Consider the following 20,077-nt stretch of genomic DNA (forward strand, 5'->3'; position numbering starts at 1 on the left):
GCTTTAGTTTTATCTTTATAAATCTTTGAATTTTCATATGCATCATTTCTTAATTCTTCTAGTTCATTTAATTGCAATTTTCTTAATTTAGATGCATCATCTAAATTAATATTAAATGCTTTAATTGCCCAATAAGCTTTATGTTCAAGTTCAACCGGTAAATGACAATGTTTACCAAAAACTAACCTATATGGTGACATCCCTAATGATGTCTTAAATGCAGTTCTATATGCCCATAATGAATTAGTTAATCTTAAAGACCAATCTTTTCGATTTGGATTAACTATTTTTTCTAAAATTTGTTTTATTTCTCTATTTGCAAGTTCAACTTGACCATTACTTTGAGGATGATATGGGGTATAAACTTTATGTGTAATGCCATATTTTCTTAACAAAGAAGAAAATGATTTATTTATAAAATGATTTCTCCCATCACCAATTATTGCTCTAGGTATTCCAAATCGACTAAAAATATTTTCTTTTAAAATTTTTATAACAACTTTATGATCATTAGTTCTACATGCAATTGCTTCAATCCATTTTAAAACATAATCAACAGCAACTAAAATGTACGTATATCCAAAAGATAATGGAAATGGACCCATAAAATCTATCCCCCAACTATCGAATATTTCAATAATTATGATTAGATTTAAAGGCATCATGTTTCGTTTTGAAATTGATCTTATCTTCTGACAGTTTTCACAAGATTTGTAAAATAAATGCGTATCTTTGAATAAAGATGGCCAATAAAATCCACATTGTAAGATTTTTGCAGCTGTTTTATTGCATGAAAAATGACCTCCACATGCTTCAGAATGACAAATTTTAATAACATTAGTTACTTCATTGTCGGGTATGCATCGTCGAAAAATTTGGTCAGGACAATACTTAAACAAGTAAGGATCATCCCAATAAAATTTTTTAACTTCTATCAAGAATTTATTCTTATCCTGTGAATTCCAATGAGAATGCATTTTATTTGTCACAATAAAATTTACAATGTTAGCAAACCAGGGCATAATAGTAGCATAAAACAACTGATCATCTGGAAAATTTTCATTTATTGGTATTTCATTATGAGATGATTCAGTCATTATTCTAGATAAATGATCGGCTACGACATTTTCTTTTCCTTTTTTATCTTTAATTATAATATCAAATTCTTGTAACAATAAAATCCACCGTATTAATCTTGGCTTAGCATCTTGTTTATTTGATAAATATTTTACGGCAGAATGATCAGTGTACACAATAGTAGTAGAACCAATTAAATAAGATCGAAACTTATCTAATGCAAATACTACTGAAAGTAATTCTTTTTCAGTAGTTGAATATTTTATTTGGGCACTATTTAAGGTTCTACTAGCATAATAGATCGCATACGGATTTCCTTCTTTTCTCTGTCCTAACACAGCTCCTATAGCATAATCACTTGCATCTCACATTAATTCAAATGGTAAAGACCAATCTGGAGGTTGAAAAATAGGTGATGTAATTAAAAGATTAATTATTTTTTAAAAGCATTTTCACATTTCTGAGTCCATTCAAATTGTGTATCTTTTGTTAAAAGATTCGAAATTGGTTTAGATATTATGCTGAAATTTTTTATAATCCTTCTATAAAAACCTGCATGACCCAAGAATGATCGAACTTCTTTGAGCGTTTTTGGTGATGTTAAATTAGCAATAACATCAACTTTGGCTTTATCAACTTCAATTCCTTTTTCAGATATCACATGACCTAACACAATCCCAGATTTAACCATATAATGACATTTTTCCCAATTTAAAACAAGATTTTTTTCTTCACATCGTTTTAATACTTCTTCTAGGTTTTTAAGACAATTTTCAAATGAGTTTCCAAAAACAGTTATATCATCCATAAAAACTTCTACAAATTCTTCAATCATATCACTGAAAATACTTAACATGCATCTTTGAAAAGTAGCCGGAGCATTACATAAACCAAATGGCATTCTTTTAAATGCAAAAGTTCCGAAAGGACAAGTGAAAGTAGTTTTTTCTTGATCTTCTAATGATATAGGTATTTGATAATACCCCGAATACCCATCAAGAAAACAGTAATAAGAATTTCCTGCTACTTTTTCTAGAATTTGATCTAAAAATGGTAGTGGGAAATGATCTTTTCTAGTTGCATCATTTAATTTTCTATAATCAATACACATACGCCAACTAGATGGAATCCTAGCTTGTAATAACTCTCCCTTTTCATTTTTTATAACAGTGATGCCTGACTTTTTAGGTACTACTTGTGTTGGACTTACCCATTTACTATCTGAGATTGGATAGATAATTCCAGCGTCTAATAGTTTTAATACTTCATTCTTAACAACTTCCTTCATATGTGGATTTAACCTTCTTTGTGGTTGTTGATATGTTTTAGCATTTTCTTCCAAATGAATTTTATGTGTGCAAATTAAAGGATTTATACCTTTTATATCTTTCAAAGTCCATCCAATTGCATTTTTATATTTTTTAAGTAATTTAATTAAATCTTCTTCTTGATTTGGTAGAAGAGTGGAAGAAATTACAACAGGAAATGTTTTATTTTCACCAAGAAATACATATTTCAATTCGAATGGTAAAACTTTTAATTCAAGTTTTGTATTATCATCTTCTTTAAAATTATTTTCAGACTCAAAACTTTCTATTGAAAAAACTTCAGATTGTTGATTTAAGTTTTCTTCTTGTATATTTTCTTCCACAATTGTTTCAATTTCATTATCATATTCATTTTCATTAATACTTGGTTGTTTACATAAATTGAACACATTAAGTTCTAGAGTCATATTTCCAAAAGACAATTTCATTATTCCATTTCGACAATTAATTAAAGCATTTGAAGTTGCTAGAAATGGTCGTCCCAATATTACTGGAATTTCATTATGTACTTGTATTGGTTGTGTATCCAAAACAATAAAATCTACAGGATATATGAATTTATCAACTTGAACCAACACATCTTCTACAATACCTCTAGGTATTTTGATTGACCTATCCGCCAGTAAGAGAGTAACAGAAGTGGGTTTTAATTCTCCTAAATTAAGTTTTTCATAAACTGAATAAGGAAGTAAATTCACACTTGCTCCCAAATCTAACAAAGCTTTTTTAATTTTATTTTCTCCAATAATACATGAAATTGTTGGACAACCAGGATCTTTATATTTTAAACTAGAATTATTTTGAAGAATAGAACTTACTTGTTCAGCCAAGAATGCTTTCTTCTTCACATGCAATTTTCTCTTCACAGTACATAAGTCTTTTAAAAATTTTGCATATGAAGGTACTTGTTTAATAGCATCTAATAATGGAATATTTATCTTTACTTGTTTAAAAACTTCATAGATATCAGAATCATTTTTTTGTTTTTTATGATTTGTTAATGCATGAGGAAATGGTGGAGGTTTATTTGATTCATTTACTATTTCAGATGATTTATCATTCAACATATTATTTTTAGAATTTAAGGTATCATCATTCTCAAAAGTATCAGGATTATCATCCTTACTCTTTGATTTTAAATGATCCTTGTTTTCATTACTATATGGATCATTAACTATTTTACCACTTCTAAGGGTAATAACAGATTTTATTTGATCAATTTTTTCATTTTTTAATTCTTGATTTTGATTTTTAGGATTAGGTTGAGGTTGAGATGGAAATTTTCCTTTTTCATGAATATTAAGTGCAGATGCAAATTTTGCAAGAGTTTCTTTCAAATCAGTCATAGATTGACTGTTTTGAATATTGATAGATTCTTGCTTTTGGATAAATGCATGAATTACATCTTCAAAGTTTTTTCTTGGAGGTGTAACATAAGGAATATAACCTTGATGATTTTGGTTATTTTGAAAATATTGTTGTGAGGGTTGTGCATTATTATCATTCCTCCAACTAAAATTAGGATGATTTTTCCATCCAGGATTATATGATGTTGAAAAAGGATCTAGTATTGGTTTTTTATAATTGTTAACATAATTTGCTTGTTCATGGAGACATTCTTTAAATGAAGGTAATGTTGGACAATCTTTTGTAGCATGATCATGTGTATCACATATATGACAAACAATTTCTTGAATACTTTTTAATTGACCACTCTTTTTCATTTCTAATGACTCAATTTTTCTTGCTAAAGATGCAAGTTTAGCTTGAATATCTATATCATCTTTAAGATTATAGATACCACCCCCATTTGTTGAATTATTGATTTTAGTTGTTGGTGGTTCTATTGTGCCTATATTATCCCAATTTTGAGCATTTTCTGCTAATGAATCCAAATACTCCATAGCTTCATTTGGGTTTTTATCTTCAAAAGTTCCATTACACATGAATTCTATCATTTGCCTATCTTTAGGTATTAGACCTTCATAAAAGTGAGAAACTATTCTCCATGTTTCAAAACCATGATGTGGGCATGTATTAAGTAATTCTTTATATCTATCCCAACATTGATAAAATGTTTCTCCTTGTTTTTGAGAAAAAGTAGTAATTTGTCTTTTAAAAGAGTTTGTTCTATGGGAAGGAAAAAACTTTTTGAGAAATTGTTGTTGCATTTCTTCCCATGATCTTATTGAACTTGATCTCAAATTTTGTAGCCATGTTTTAGCTTTATCTTTTAAAGAAAAAGGGAAAAGCTTTAATCGAACTATATCCATGCTACAATTTTGATCATTATAAGTGTTACAAACTTCCTCAAATTCTCTTAGATGTAAATATGGATTTTCAGAATCTAAGCCATGAAAATTTGGTAAAAGTTGAATAATTTGAGGTTTAAAGTTGAAATTAGATGCATCAGGAGGAAAAACTAAACAAGATGGGGCACTAGTTCTAATAGGGTTCATATGGTGCCTAAGTGTTCTTAATTGATCATGTTCTTGATTATTATTATTATTGTTGTTATTATTGTTATCATTATCTTGATTATTTGAATTATCATCCATGTTTAAATTATTTTCAGATACTCGAATAAGTCTACCACTTTTTTTCGACTTTTTTTCGACTCCAAATACTCAAAAAAAAAAAAACACAATACTTATAAATAAAACATAATTAACAAATATAAACTTAATTTATACCTCCCCGGCAACGGCGCCAAAAACTTGCTACTACTTAAATTATAATTCACCCAAGTGTAGGTTGTCTGCAAGTAATATATTTCGTAAGTACGAGATCGATCCACAGAGAGGTTATTTTAAGTTTAAATTTATTAATTTATAGATTACCAAATGCAAGAACGAAGTTTACAAATTATAAATTTTGTCAAGGCTCGAGGATTTATTCTTGGTTTATGCAATATTGTTTAACTAAAAGTAAAACAAAGGAAACCACCATAAATAATGGTTCCAAGAAAATAAAAATATTTAAACACACACCTAATATAATATAGTTCCCACTATAGAAAATACCGAATTCACCGATATTTTATATATGGTACCTATGATTATATATATAACTATATAAATATATAACTGCATAAAATAAATGTTAAATTAAATCATTATATTTCATTTAGAACAACCGGCAGAGCCACGCTATTGCCTAAATGAAATATATGATTTAATAAGTTAGTTGCGGGAAAGTAAAAGTTAGTTGCGATAAAGTAAAAGTTAGATGCGGAAAGTAAAAGTTAGTTGCGATAAAGTAAATGTTAGATGCGGAAAGTAAAAGTTAGTTGCGATAAAGTAAATGTTAGATTGTTAGATATCATAATATTTCATTTAGAACAACCGGCAGAGCCACGCTATCGTCTAAATGAAATATATGATATAATTATATAAATATATATATATATATATGTATAATATAACAATAATAATTGATGAAATATTTATTGTATCAATATTAAACAACAAATCAAGATAACCACTTAAATGGTATCAAGCATTTGATGTAAATTGATAACAACAAATAATTCATTTTTATACCTACAATAAAAAGAAATTAGCAAAATGAAAAGAAATACGTAAAAAATATACAAAATATAAACAATCTTACTTCACCAAGAATTCATCCTCTTCACCTTGACATAATAGATTTAGCTTTCCATGAACTTACTTTAGATCAACACTAAAAACATCACTCATAAATTGGAAAATGGAAAATATATTGGAACTTAGAACTTTTATACACACTCACACTATATTTTACAATGAGATAGAATGATTCTCAAGCTAGCACAAGACCTCTATTTATAGGCCAAATGAGAGAAAGGGTCAAAAATTCTATTAATGCAATGTAGTTGTAATAGTAGTCTTTGTCTCCTCCAACTTCAATTTCATGCCCCTTCTTTCAATGCTTTGTTCCACGACTTTAATCACCGAATTTCACTCAGCTCAAAACAGCAAACATGTGGGGAATTTTCTGTAGATGAATTTGGCCACTTGGTTCACCTCATTTGGTTAAATATTGAAATAGTTATGATTTTTTTTACTATATGCTGGTCATGGTGAAAGTAAATTTGTCCTCCTTTTGATATTTTCACAATTTGATCATCTTAACAAATTTTTTAGGCAATCATGTCTTCTACAAAGTTGTAGATAATTTCTCAAGGATTCCAAAAATATTTGAATCACCTCCATTTGAAATTTCTAGCTTGAGTTATCATTATTTTACCAACACGTAGAAAACCTGAAAATAAAACATATTTAGTAAGACATTTAAATATAAACACACAATACTAAAATAACATAATTTTAAAATTTTAATGAAACTTAAAATTTAAAATATTGGTTTTAACATATAATAAATTATTAATTTTAAGTTTCATCAGTTTGCATTTTTATTAAAAATCTAACACCGATAAAATTTACGTCCCGGCGTATAAAATCATCTCAAAACCCCTTATTTTTCAAAAATAAGAAAAAGCATCACCCTTAATTTAAATAATCAAAAACAATTATTTAATAAAAACATTTTCTATTTTTTTTCAGCCCTCGGTCTCCTTTCCTCGATCGCGTCTTGAATAACCTTTAAAAATATATTTTAATGCAACAATGTAGAAAAATATATTTTAAACATGCAAATACGCAAAACATAATTAATTCATGCAATTAAAACAATTAATTAAAATAAAAGATAATTTAATAATTGCATGCATGTGGTTTGCGTGGACCTTTAAATTTTTGGGGCGTTACAATCTTCCCCCCTTAAATTGAATTTCGTCCTCGAAATTCGCTTATCCTTAATAACCCAAAATTTAGACTTAGTTCTAGTATCCCAAAAATCCACGCTTCCGCTATGCTACTCTGATAAAACTTAAACTCTAAAATGTCATTACGTCTCCTTGATCCCAATTAAATTTTCTTTCTAAATCCTTATTTTCAAATCGCAACTTAAAAGACCCATAATGACTTAGTGCTATACTATTATAACCTCGAATTTTAACTTTTCTTAAAATTCTCAATATTAAAAGATGGATGACCATACTTATCGTACATTACTTTCCTTACTTTACACCCAAAATGTTCATCATTTTATCAAATTTCAATCTTAAAATCTCATTTCAATCTTAAAATCTCAAACGCGTTCGCTAACGCTTAGATTTTCTAGCTTAATATTGATTCATCCTTAAAAATCCTTGATTAGCATTCCTTACAACCCTATAACCAAGATATTTTAAGGTTCTAAATATTCTTAAAAGTCTACATCATCAAAAATTCCTATCAATTAAAACATCAAGTTATCGTTTATTGCTAAATTAGTCCTCAATTTCCTTAACACTTGTAAAATTAATTCTTAATTTCCTCAAAAATCATCCTACTTGGTCCTCAATTTCGAAAATCCTACGATTAATACATAAGTTTTCGGCATTCTTAATTTCCTTCTACAGTTTTCCCATAACATAATTTCGAAAATTTTAAACTTTTTTACCCAAAATCAATTCTTATTACCAATCTTACATTACATCAAACTTAAAATCTCATTTTATATATTTTCTTACTTCCAAAGATAATCGCAGTCTTCGTATCATTATTACTTATGAGTAATTCTCAAAAATTAATTCATCTAGTAACCACGAATCATAAATATTTTCTTAGAAAATTTGTGTGTCCCAAAAGCATTCATAATATTCACAATTAACTTATGGCCCAAGAAGTAGAACGTCGCTACTAAAACCCAAAAATCAATATAGCCCAATTCCATCACAAAGCCAACATACGTTAAAATCAAATAATTTCTTATATCATATCGTATCACGTATAAAAATTTTAAAGCATATAAATCATATATTATCATAAAGCTATTAAACATGTGACGTAAACATATAATTCATATAATTATGCAGGTAACATCATAAAATCATATAAAACATTTGAACTTACAAGTTCGAGGCTAGACGACTGATCTTTCCGGCGCTGATGGTGGCACAACCCTTTACAGGACATTTGCTCTGATACCAACTGAAACGTCTGTCCCTTTTCATTTTCTTAAAACGTGCTAGAATTTTTTTTTTCCCAAACATCACTAAATCGGCCGAGTTGCATAAACACATGCATAAAATATTTTGGAACCATTTTAAAAATAAAACAACCAGCTATATATTTGAAAAATACAGCCCATATTATAATCTCTCAAAAATCACTCAAAACATAAATATAAGTCATAAAATATTTTTAACATAACTTGAAAACATAAATCATAACTATTACGGAAAAATTAACGTCGGTCTTCGGGTTATGTGCACCTTCAGTCCAGTAAAGTCAACCATCAAGACCTCCATTAATATATTCATAATCAATAGCACCTGCATCCATCACACCTAGTGAGTCTAAAGCCTCAACACGTCATATCCTTGATAACAAGTAATACATAATACAGATCACATGCAACAGTGAAAAATACTTGTGCTTAAAATATCGTTTTCATGAAGATGCAGAAACTTTAAAAAAAAATCATTTTCATAAACATTTTCATGATGCATAAACTTTAAAGGAAAATATTTTCATAATGATGCATCATCTTTAAACATAAACATTTTCATAAACTTTATCATAAACTTTTGCATAAACGTTTTCATATCATCATTAACATATTCATATTCATATTATCATCAACATAAATGTATTCATAATATCATCAACATATACATATTCTTTTTTCTTTTCGTTGAATTCAGATCGTTAATTGTGACTTTCGTGTTTATCTACTTCTACGTCTACGTATTGGGCGATGGATCCATCTACGTACATGTAACCACAGTACTGGGCGGCGGGGACACCAGCAACACTCTCACCGGTCAACTGGGCCTTGGCCTTACGTATTAACATATTATCGTATACATATACATATCCGTATCCAAAAAAACACGATCATCGGGCTCCTACTGGGACCATAACCCTCACGAAATTTCCAACATATCATCGTATTAGTCACAATTACTTCACTTCCTTCAACGTTTCATATTCTCATCACTTTATAAAATTTAAACATGCATATAACGTTTTTCCTTTAAACCAAGCATGCAACATGTCTTTTAAATGTCTTCCTTAAATCATAAAAATCCATGAACATTTAAAAATCCTAATTTAACATATAAAAATACTTAATCATTTAGAATAAATATTTTAACATCATAACTGTTGAAAATAAACATTAAAATCATAAACATTTAAAATAAACATTTTAACATAAAAATTCATAAACATAATAATTCCATAAACATTTAAAATAATCCTTATAACATATAAAATTCAATAAGCATCCATAACCATTAAAAATAGTCATATTAGCACATAAAACAACATTTAGGACACTGTCATGATGTTTACTATTTTTTAGGTGTAAAAATACTGTTTTACCCCTGGACGTAAAATTTCATGTTTTTTGTCATTTTCTTAATTTCATTGATTCTAACATGTTCCAAATAATTATTTAAGTCTACACGAATTTTTCCATATTTTTTATTTTGCGTTAATCAACGACTTTTAAATTAATCTTTAAATATGACGTATTAATGCGTTTTAATCACGAATTGAACCAAACCTTAATATAAAATTACCAAATTGAAAACTTATGCTTTTAATAATTATTTGAGCTCAATTAAAATTTTCCATAATTTTATGAAACTTAAAACTAGGCGTTTCAATTAACTCGTTAATTAGCGTTTCATGCGGCGATTAAACCCCGGATAAATCCAAAACTCGTTATTTTGATCCCAAATTTTAAACATAGCATTTTTATTATTTATTCTACCCTTCCAAGTTATGAGCCATACCCGTGGACCCATGGTTCAATTTTTTCTTCTTTAATTTTTGAAATTGACACACATACGAACACACCAAGCCATCTCCCAAAATTCTCGAGCCACGCTCAAGCCACCTCAAGCCAAACCCGAGACAACCCACCTAGGCACCCTCTTGACCAAGCCCAGCCCGAAGAACCAGCCCTGGCCCGCTCAAAATCCTACTGAAACTTGCCCCAAAATTTTGCACATGTGTGTGTGTGACTGCTAACCTTCACCAAGACTCCTAGCCAACTAGGACACCTCCAGCTGGTTAACCCTCGACCCAACCTGACCCTAATCACCCTGGACCACGCCCAGACCAAGCCCAGACCAACCCCAAGCTCCAAAACCGAAGCCACATCTCAGCAACTTGAAGCAACCAAGAAACCCACATGAAAATGGACCCTACGTTTCTGTTGATAGGACCTAGCCAAGCACACCAGAACTTGAACCAGCCCCTTGTGCCTCTTCCTCCTTGCACAGCTGCTGAAATCTGCGCAGCCCAGGTGTGGCTCTCGGGAGGAGTCCTAGCCTTTCTAGGACTCCTCCCTAGCCTCTTACCCCGAGTCCTAGCGTGGCTAGGACTCTTCCCTTGACTCAACCTCGTCCCTAGCCAATCGCTGGTCCCAACCAAAGCCAAGCCAAGCCACCAAACCTTTCCAACCAAGGCCCAACACTCAACATGAAACTCGATGGTTTCTAGCTTTGAGTTTCTTGTATTGTGCAGTGTTATTGTTGCTTCTAATGACTCTAAAACTTGTGTAAAACTTGTCCCATAACATCCTAATACATGTGATATGAATCCTCGTACGATGAAAAGCAAACGCGATTAAATATGAAGCACGTCCTCAATTCTATAACGAACAAGGATCGTTGTTACGATGTCCCGATCTTTTGATTCAAGCAATTACGTGATATTCACCCCTAAACGACTCGGTTTAGTAATAAACTATCACAAAAGAAACAGTCGAAACTTAATCCAACGTTCAAAGAACTCGTCTTTGACAATCCGCGCAAGACACGATCGACAAACGCCACAAAGTTAAAACTTTGATAAGTTTGATTTTTGAAAACAAAGCTAAAGCCTTGAAAAGTTGAGAGAAAACTCAAAAACTTTGATATTCAATCAATAATAATGTCAATTGTGTGTTGATTTTCGTCCATATAATCTTTTAATATAAAAAAGATAGCAATATCCAGTCTCCCAAAAAAATAAAACTCTAAAAAAGGAATAAAATCTCGCAAAACCGCAAAGTACACAGACCCCGTGTAGACGTCCGCGGCTAGGTCCGTGTAGGCACGGTGAGGTACACGGACCCCGTGTACAGGTCCGTGCTCGGGTCCGTGTACACTCGGGATTTCTTCATTCTCGGCTGTAATGGACACGGACCCCATGTACAGGTCCGTGCTCGGGTCTGTGTAGGCTCTGGACTGCTTGAATAACGTTCTTTTGGTTCCCGAACTCACTCCCATGCATCACGAACCCTTCGGCACTTTGCTCATCGCACGTAAGCCCTCCTTGATTGCTCATGACTCCCTGCAGTGCCTTCTTAAACTTCTTCAGTCGTCCTCTCGTGATCGGTCCCTCTGGCAACTCCAAAGGATCCCATGCTTTCCTTGGCGCTCGATCACCCGTGTTTGCATCATCCTCCCCTTCTTGAAAAGGATTTGTCCTCAAATCTTGTTCATCACCTACATCAAACAATGACAAATCACTAACATTGAAAGTGGAACTCACATTGTACTCACCTGGTAGATCGAGTTTGTAGGCGTTGTCATTGACCCTTTCTAGAATTTGAAATGGTCCATCGCCCCTAGGTAGTAGCTTGGAACGACGTTTCTCGGGAAACCTTTCCTTCCGCAAGTGGAGCCACACCCAATCACCTTTCTCAAAGATCACCTTCTTCTTCCCTTTGTTGGCTTGCTTGGCATATTGCTCATTTCTCTTCTCAATGTTGGCCTTGACCTTTTCATGCAACCTCCTAAGAAATTCAGCCTTCTTTTTGCCGTCCATGTTCAACCTTTCACTCACAGGTAAAGACATCAAATCCAACGGAGTCAAAGGATTAAAACCATATACAATTTCAAATGGCGAATAATTTGTAGTAGAATGCACACAACGATTATAAGCAAACTCAACAAATGGTAAACAATCTTCCCAATTCTTTAAATTTTTCTTAAGAATAGCACGCAAAAGTGTCCCTAAAGTTCTATTAACAACTTCAGTCTGTCCATCCGTTTGAGGATGACATGTAGTAGAAAACAACAATTTTGTGCCAAGTTTAGCCCACAACGTTTTCCAAAAGTAATTCAAAAACTTAACATCACGGTCAGAAACAATAGTCCTAGGCATGCCATGCAACCTAACGACTTCTCTAAAGAACAAATCCGCAATGTGATAGGCATCATCAGATTTGTGACAAGCAATAAAATGTGCCATCTTAGAAAATCTATCAACAACAACAAATATCGAATCCCTCCCCTTCTTAGTCCTGGGTAACCCCAAAACAAAGTCCATAGAAATGTCAATCCAAGGTTCACTAGGCACAGGAAGTGGTGTATACAATCCATGTGGTTGTGTCCTAGACTTAGCTTGTCTACAAGTTATGCACTTTTCACAAACACGCTCAACATCACGTTTCATATGTGGCCAATAAAAATGTTCATGCAATGCACTTAGAGTTTTAGCCACACCAAAATGTCCCATTAAACCACCCCCATGTGCCTCCCTAACAAGTAATTCACGAATTGAAGATTTAGGGATGCACAGCCTATCTTCTCTGAATAAGAAACCATGATGCAAATAAAATTTATCATGTGGACCATGCTTACATGTTTCAAACACACCTTTAAAATCCTCATCTAGTACATATATTCTTTCACATGCTCAAATCCCAAAATTTTTTATTCCAAGGTAGAGATTAGTACGTACCTCCGTGATAGTGCGTCGGCCACTACAATTTCCTTACCTTGTTTGTACTTGATGATGTAGGGGAATGTCTCTATAAATGCCACCCACTTAGCATGCCGCTTGTTCAGCTTTTGTTGCCCCTTGAGGTGCTTTAGTGACTCATGATCCGTATGAATCACAAACTCCTTAGGCCTCAGATAGTGATGCCACGTCTCTAGAGTCCTTACAAGTGCGTAGAACTCTTTATCATACGTGGGATAGTTCAGCGCTGCTCCATTGAGCTTCTCACTAAAGTACGCCACCGGCCGTCCTCCCTGCATCAACACTCCACCAATACCTACAACTGAAGCATCACATCCAATTTCAAAGGTATTAGCAAAATCAGGTAAAACAAGTAAAGGAGCATTAATTAACTTTTGTTTATTAAGATTAAAAGACTTCTCTTGCTCCTCGCCCCAATGGAATGGGACGTTCTTCTTGATCACCGCCGTCATTGGTGCTGCCAGTGCGCTAAAATCTTTTACAAACCTCCTATAGAAGCTTGCAAGACCATGAAAACTCCGAACTTGACCAACAGTATTAGTCGTCGGCCAATCTCGAATGGCACTTACCTTGTCTTCATCCACTTGTATACCCTGTGAGCTTACCACAAAATCAAGGAAGATAAGTTTGCTTTTACAAAAATCACATTTCTTTAAGTTAGCATACAAATTTTCAGCCCTTAGTGTGATTAGTACAAGTCTCAAGTGATTAACATGCTCTTCTATATTCTTACTATACACTAGGATATCATCAAAGTAGACAACAACAAATTTTCCTATATATGCACGCAAGACATGATTCATTAACCTCATAAAGCTGCTAGGAGCATTAGTTAAGCCAAAAGGCATGACCATCCACTCATACAACCCATACTTGGTTTTAAAAGCAGTTTTCCACTCATCACCTTCCCTCATCCTAATTTGATGATAGCCTCTCTTCAAATCAATTTTGCTAAAGATACAAGCACCATATAATTCATCTAACATATCATCTAGTCTAGGTATGAGATGCCTATACTTAATGGTTATGTTATTGATTGCTCTACAGTCCACACACATACGCCATGAGCCATCTTTCTTAGGAACTAATAAAACAGGTACAGCACAAGGAGACATGGACTCACGTACAAAACCCTTATCTAACAACTCACTTACCTGCCGTTGAAGCTCCTTAGTCTCCTCCGGATTGCTCCTATAGGCGGGATGATTTGGCAATGCACTCCCAGGCACGAAATCGATTTGGTGCTCGATTCCCCTCAATGGTGGTAAGCCTTGAGGTAACTCCTCCGGAAATACATCTTCAAATTCCTGCAAAAGTGAAACAACAATGCTCGGAAAGGACCCGGCTATATCACTTGTGTTAAGGAGGATCTCCTTATAAACAATCAACACAAGTGGTTCATGTGTGTGCATCAATTATTTCAACTCACCTTTTTGGGCTATATATGATTTCTTTTTGGCCTCTTTCCTCTCATTTTTCTTTTGTATGGCCGTCTCACTCTTTTGATCACTCTTTTTTTCAGCCATTTCATTTTTATTCTCAAAGGTCATCTCACTTTTTAGTTCACTCTTTTTTTCGGCCTCATCTCTCTTCTTTTTTTTCAAATGGTCCTCCAACACTTGCTTTTGGGGACAAAGGAAGTAATACAATGGATTCCTTCTTCAATACAAATGAATACCTATTCTTGTACCCATCATGTGTCACTCGCCTATCATATTGCCACGGTCTACCCAACAAGATATGACTAGCATGCATCGGTACCACATCACACAAGACCTCATCCACATATTTCCCAATAGAAAAAGGCACTAGCACTTGTTTGTTAACCTTCACTTCCGCACAATCATTCAACCATTGAAGCCTATATGGTTGAGGGTGCTTTAATGTAGGTAACCCCAATTTCTCCACAATTTCAACACTAGCCACATTAGTACAACTCCCCCCATCTATGATTAGATTGCAAACTTTTTGGTTTACAAAACACCTAGTATGGAACAAGTTCTCCCTTTGGTTAGTCTCCTCCTCCTTGACTTGGGCACTCATGATACGCCTAGTCACTAGTGCTTCACCTACAACCGCCTCATATCCCTCATCAGGATCCTCTAACGCAGGCATCTCATCTTCATCACCCTCACTATGAGACTCATACTCACCATAGTCATTTAGAATCATTACCCTTTTATTAGGACATTCACTAGAAATATGACCTAACCCTTGACACCTAAAACATTTAACATCTCTAGATCGATTAGAAGGAGTTTCAGATTTACCTTGCACTCCTTGTTTAGGCGCCTCTTGTTTGGTCTCAAATTTGGGCTTGGTCACCGCCTTGTTCTCCTCACGTTTCACCACATTTGATCGCCATGAAGATGATGAACCCCCAGTTGGATTGGTGCGGCCAACTCCACGCCTTTTGAGTTGTTGCTCCACTTTTATGGCCATTTGCACCATCTCGTCTAGATCCAAGTAGTGCCGAAGCTCAACTTGATCTTGGACTTCCCTGTTCAAACCACAAAGAAAACGTGCCATGGTCGCCTCATTATCTTCCTCAATATTGGCCCTAATCATGACTACTTCCATCTCCTTATAGTAGTCCTCAACACTCTTCACCCCTTGCCTCAAAGTTTGTAGCCTCTTAAAAATCTCCCTATAGTAGTGGTTGGGCACAAACCTCTTTCTCATGACCCTCTTCATCTCATCCCAAGATTCAATGGGTCTCTCATTATACCTCCTCCTAGTGGTCACTAATTGATCCCACCAAATGAGAGCATAGTCTAGGAATTCGACCACCGCCAATCTAACCTTCTTTTGTTCGGAGTAGTGGTGACATTCAAACACGAACTATACCCTCTTTTCCCATTCTAAGTACGCCTCCGGGTCAGATTTTCCATGGAACGAAGGAATCTTCATCTTAATACTACCAATATTACCATCCTCCCTATTCCCGTCATTGTATCTACCCCGTGTGGCTTCTCTCCTTCCTCTACCAAATCCTCTACCTCTTCCATTCCTACCCCAATTCTCACTTTGGTTCTCCTCTTCTCCTCCTAAGTCATACTCTTCATCTTCTTCTCCTCTACCCAAACCCTTAGGCTTAGATTTAGCTCCGCTACTACTAACTTCAAGCCTACTCATCCTCTCGTGTAACGGCTCCAACTCCACCCTCATCATCCTAGAGAAATGCCCAAACAATGCCTCCATTTGGACCTTAGATAACCCCGGGTTCGAACTATCTCCTACCTCCCTCTCCATTTAATTTCAGTTTGTACCTGCAAGAAAACGTAAGTAGAAAACAATATGTTTCTCACCCAAATGCTCACGGTCACTCCAAACAAAAGTTGCTCGTCACTCCTCTCTAGTTTTTTTTTGCTCACAACAAATACTCACCGTTCACTCCAAAGAAAATTCACTCGCACTCAAGTATTTTCACTCAAATTTGATAGTATTCTCGAAGGTGTGCTCAAGCTTTGTATTTGTATATCAAACAATCAAGTTCAACTTGTGAACAAATGTGATCGACTCACTTAGACTGCGTAGACAAGCAATTTGAAGGTAAATGTTTTTTTTTTTTTTTTTGACTGTGTGAGGCACTTGTATATGACTCACGAAAAGGAATAGAACAAAATACCAAAAAGAAATAATGGTGAATTTTCGAATTTTTGGTACTTTTTTTTTTACTCTAAGAATTTCTAAAATTCAAAGAAAAATAAATAAGACACAAAATTTCGTGAATCACTGATTCACGAACGACGAAGAATGATAGAACAAAACAGATCTGACAGCGGAACTAAAGGATAATTAGATCTGATAATAGAACGAAGGATAAACTTACTTGAATTCAATTAACCAAAAGCTCTGATACCAAATGATATGAATCCCCGTACGATGAAAAGCAAACGCGATTAAATATGAATCACGTCCTCAATTCTATAACGAACAAGGATCGTTGTTACGAGGTCCCGATCTTTTGATTCAAGCAATTACGTGATATTCACCCCTAAACGACTCGGTTTAGTAATAAACTATCACAAACGAAACAATCGAACCTTCAAAGAACTCGTCTTTGACAATCCGCGCAAGAAAAGATCGACAAACGCCACAAAGTTAAAACTTTGATAAGTTTGATTTTTGAAAACAAAGCTAAAGCCTTGAAAAGTTGAGAGAAAACTCAAAAGCTTTGATATTCAATCAATAATAATGTCAATTGTGTGTTAATTTTCGTCCATATCATCTTTTAATATAAAAAAGATAACAATATCTAGTCTTCCAAAAAAATAAAACTTTAAAAAAGGAATAAAATCTCGCAAAACCGCAAAGTACACGGACCCCGTGTAGACGTCCGGGGCTAGGTCCGTGTAGGCACGGTGAGGTACACGGACCCCGTGTACAGGTCCGTGCTCGGGTCCTTGTACACTCGAGATTTCTTCATTCTCTGCTGTAATGGACACGGACCCCGTGTACAGGTCCGTGCTCGGGGCCGAGTAGGCTCTGGACTGCTTGAATAACGTTCATTTGGTTCCCGAACTCACTCCCATGCATCACGAACCCTTCGGCACTTTGCTCCTCGCACGTAAGCCCTCCTTCATTGCTCATGACTCCCTGCAGTGCCTCCTTAATCTTCTTCAGTCGTCCTCTCGTGATCGGTCCCTCCGGCAACTCCAAGGGATCCCATGCTTTCCTTGGCGCTCGATAACCCGTGTTTTCATCAACATGGCAGCCCCTTCTTAACATAATAAACATGTTTTTGAATCAATTAACAAGCTTTCAAATTCATGATGAAGCACAAAAACGAAAATAAGAAAAGTGCAACTTGTTTTTCCATGCAATAAATATTTAAACCAATAATATGGTGTGATGGATGAGTGGAAAGGAGAATATGGCGTGTCTTTGCGTATTTTACGCACGAAAAACCGTTGACGATTGTGAAGAACGGCAACGACGACCTTGGCTAGAAGTTCCTTGAAGCCTTCAAACTTTTTCTTTCAAATTATTGAGTGTGTGTGCCGTGTATTTGGTGTTGAGAGGAGAGTTTGAATGTCCAAGGGGTGTGGAGCGGCATGAATTTTTTTTCCATGTTTAGGGTTGGGTTTTGTAATTATATTTTTTAATTAATCACTAAACAAGGCTTAGACCCATTAATCAACTTAATTAAATCCACTTGGCCCACTAGTGTTTAACTAAAATATTTAAAAATAATTTTGCTTGAATAAGTTTGTCAATTTATTAGCCGAGTTTCCAAAACATTTGCATTTTTATTAAAAATCCAACACCGATAAAATTTACGTCCCGGCGCATAAAATCACCTCAAAACCCCTTATTTTTCAAAAATAATAAAAAGCATCACCCGTTATTTAAATAATCAAAAACAATTATTTAATAAAAACATTTTCTATTTTTTTCAGCCCTCGGTCTCCGTTCCTCGATCGCAACTTGAATAACCTTTAAAAATATATTTTAATGCAACAATGTAGAAAAATATATTTTAAACATGCAAATATGCACAACATAATTAATTCATACAATTAAAACAATTAATTAATACAAGATAATTTAATAATTGCATGCGTGTGGTTTGCGTGGACCTTTAAATTTTCGGGGCGTTACATTAGTGCTCCATTAAATACACATCTTCATGTAACTGCATCCAAACCTTTAAGGAAAAGCCGAAGAAGAACATAGTTAGAAAAATCATGATTCCTGAATGTTGTGGCTAAATTATTGAATCACGCCCATGCTGCGTAGAATGGCTCTCCATTTTGTTGGGCAAAATTTTTGAATACTTGTCGATGAAACATCTCGAAGTATTTCACAACAAAAATTTCTCAAATTCTTCTTTTCTTGATTAATCAACTGTACAAGAAGGACGAGACATTAAAAAAATAATAATAACAAAACTAGAAAAAATAAAAACTAACCTTGCACCGTTCCCCGGCAACGGCGCCAAAATTTGGTTTGCTGTCGTTGTGCCAACAAACTTAAATTCCTACTCTCTAAGTAAAATTAGTGTAATGATGAGCAGGGTCGAATCCACAGGGAACGGGTGATGATTTCTTTCTAGCAAAATGCAATTAAAAGGGGGGGTTTTTGTATGTGAATTAAATAAACTACTAAACTAAATTATCCAAGAAAAGAAAACAATAAATTTAAATGATAATTAATCAACTAGAATAAAATGAAAAATTTAATACGAGAAAGATCTGATTCAAGGGAGTTCTACCATTTAATCATATCACTGTTTATCGACAGACAAATAATTTATTCAAGTTGTTCCAAGCAATTAACCTTAGAATTATAGGGATAACTGCTAAAATTCTTGTGTTTTCCTAAATTAATTGATCGAACCCAGCATCCCGTCAAAACTTATTAATAATTAACTGGGCACGATAGCGTTTCATATTAATTAAAAATAGCATTTTTGTTTTGTGAAAACAGTTAATCCTAAAATCTAGCAACCGAGATAGCTGCAATTGATAGATCGAGTTTCGTTGATTTATTTAGGTTAAATATATTATGATAGCACAACACATCTAATTTATTGTTATTCATGTACCAATCGTTCATGACAATTACGGATCACTAAAATCATGGTTAGCATTAGAAAATCATACATCAAATAAATTGTCAGATTAATCAATGTACAATATTCATATAATTAAATCATAAATCGACAAATACTCTCTGTCCTCATCCCTAGCTTCACGGTTAACCATACGTCTAGGAGGCATACTGTTCCAAAATTTACCCAACACGTAAATGTTAGAGTAGATGCCCTGTAAGCCAATTGTTGGCTAGAAAATTTATTGACTCAGTTGTAATAAACAATCTTTATTTTAATATAATTTACTTTTTAATAGTTTTGTTGTACTTTATCTGTATACC

General features: G+C 33.8%; 1 non-coding gene and 1 pseudogene across 1 annotated transcript; one reads left to right on the forward strand and one right to left on the reverse strand.

Moving 5' to 3' along the window:
• The window catches only part of LOC140957957 (uncharacterized), a 31,167-nt pseudogene extending 15,275 nt beyond the window's left edge, over positions 1-15,892 (reverse strand).
• Positions 4,422-4,532, forward strand: LOC140958145 (small nucleolar RNA R71). Its single transcript, XR_012171741.1, has one exon. It is a non-coding gene; the product is annotated as a small nucleolar RNA R71 (small nucleolar RNA).
• Positions 15,893-20,077: the final 4,185 nt, after the last annotated feature.

The sequence above is a fragment of the Primulina huaijiensis genome, chromosome 14 (genome assembly GCF_012295235.1).
Source record: "Primulina huaijiensis isolate GDHJ02 chromosome 14, ASM1229523v2, whole genome shotgun sequence".
NCBI lineage: Eukaryota > Viridiplantae > Streptophyta > Magnoliopsida > Lamiales > Gesneriaceae > Primulina > Primulina huaijiensis.